Consider the following 2,218-nt stretch of genomic DNA (forward strand, 5'->3'; position numbering starts at 1 on the left):
AGGTAGCTTCTACATCCCATCACACAAACCCGATTTTCCAGGTCTAGACAAGGAATTGTGCTAAGTATATTTCTACAGAGATAATTCATACTAATCATGTCATTGATTCTCCTTGTTTAACAACTGCATAAAGAGAGCAAACACCAAGTATTCTTCATTAGCTCATGAAAACTCTCTCCCACATTAATATTAATACCATGAATATACCCACAGTATATGCACTGGGTCTCCTGTGTCACCAGTTGGAAATAACTCTTTCTTTTGAAAGCTGTAGGGTGTTTATCAAATCTGGACACATAGAAAGCACTATTCTATATGTTATAATTTGGTATCAATAAGCTGTGTGCTTACTTTTCATGATCTTTATAGCCTCCTCTATAATCATATGAAGAGCCTATAGTCATGACTAAGAGACCAGACCAAGAATCTCAAAGCAGTTTACTCAAATGTATATAAAAACAGACATGGTTGCTATCTAGATTACTGAGACATTTTCCTAGAAGATTAACATTTTAGAACTGGAGACAGTGTTGATGCACAGCCAAAAACACAGCCTTCCTAGACAGCACCCGGGAAAAGCTAAATGCTAACTTCCCATGTGAGCCGAAAGCAAAAGTGTCTTGGCTTGAGTGGCAAGTCTGAGACTGGTTTCTATCAAACACGTGGAGGCAACTTAGCAGGTAAGCCGGTTTGCACTGGTCTTAGGAAGAACACAGGATTGCTCTTCTTGCTGTATTGGTCTGTCTCTCATTCCCCCACCCCACTTCACCCATCAATGCTTAAGCATCTTATAACTTGGTAGTAATAACAGCAGCAGCATCATCATCATCATCATCATCATCAACAACAACAACAAAAAGGCCTTGCTTTCTTTTCCCTGGAGAGTTTTCTCAGAATAGAACCCAAGTCCGTTTTAAAATTCCCATCAAATCCTATTCAGAGAATTATGACAATGTTCGCTCTGAGAACTGTTAGCCGCATTTTACAGGTACCCAATAAAGAAACAAACACATAAGAAGCAAAGTGATATACCTGATGGAGCAAAGCAGCTAATAGTTGGCTAGGAAAGCTCCTGGTGGATGCACAGCCCTTCAAGACCCTTCCTGGTGCCGTCAATCCACTCTAGAAAGAGGAGTGTCACCAGCGAGTGTGCTGAGCCCAGCTCAGTCACCCAAAGTCTAAACTGCTGTGTGACTTGTGGAACTCTCCTCTACTCTTTGAGCTTGGTTGCTTTGTTAGAAAAATGAGAAATGTGGATCACACAGTCCCATGCAGTAATAAAATCATATGATTATCACAACCTGCATCTCTAGATAGAGATCTACTTTCACGGGGCAACTTGTTTTACCTCATCAGTGGACTACAGCTGGGTGCCAAACAAGAGCCTGGGGGCTCAGTTGCAGTCATGTGACATCAAGGCCATTCAGATGGCAAAGCGAACAAACGTTAAAATAGGAAACAATGCTGAGGGGTTGTTTGTAAGTGAAAAATTAAATATATACCAAGGGGCTGCTGGAGAAGTCAAACTCGCTGGCATTTATAAACAATAAGTACCCAGTTTTTAATATTTCCTCATATCCATTTCATAGAGGAAAGAGGGTTTCACAGGCAACTTGATTTTTTTTTTTCTTAATGAGAGAATGTGTGTGTGGCTAGGCAGCGGTTTGGGGTAGGTCTGAAGTGGGAAGAGGATGATTTGACAGTGAGTCAGAGGTGACAGACTGCAGGAAACAAAAGCAGCTGTCTATCTTTGGCTGTTCTTCATCAACAGGATTTTAAAATTAAGCTTTGAAGCATCCTTCAAAAAGGACAATGAACTGCAAAAAAAAAAAAAAAGTCCTGTCTTCTTGGGAGGAAGCAGCGTGTTTTAGCGACACTCGGGAAGAAGCAGAGAGTTTCCTCCGTGGTATAATATTGCAATTGTGCAGGCAGCTGAAGCGCCTTCACACAGGGCACTCAGTGAAACACAAGAGCTCCAGGCAACAAAGTCCAGGGATTCCAGAACTCAGCAGTCTTTAAAACAACACCTTACATTATTCCAAGGACGGATCATTTTCCTATCACCAACAACTCAAATTATTTATAGGAGATTGGTTCATATACTTAACCCAATGTGAGAGGAAATATTTCTAATTATATCCAAACATCTTTAATATGAGGGGAATTAGGCTTGGAGACCTTCATTGCCAAAAACACGTTTTGCCAAATATGCTTTAAG

The sequence above is a fragment of the Peromyscus maniculatus genome, chromosome 8 (genome assembly GCF_049852395.1).
Source record: "Peromyscus maniculatus bairdii isolate BWxNUB_F1_BW_parent chromosome 8, HU_Pman_BW_mat_3.1, whole genome shotgun sequence".
In the NCBI taxonomy this organism is placed as follows: domain Eukaryota; kingdom Metazoa; phylum Chordata; class Mammalia; order Rodentia; family Cricetidae; genus Peromyscus; species Peromyscus maniculatus.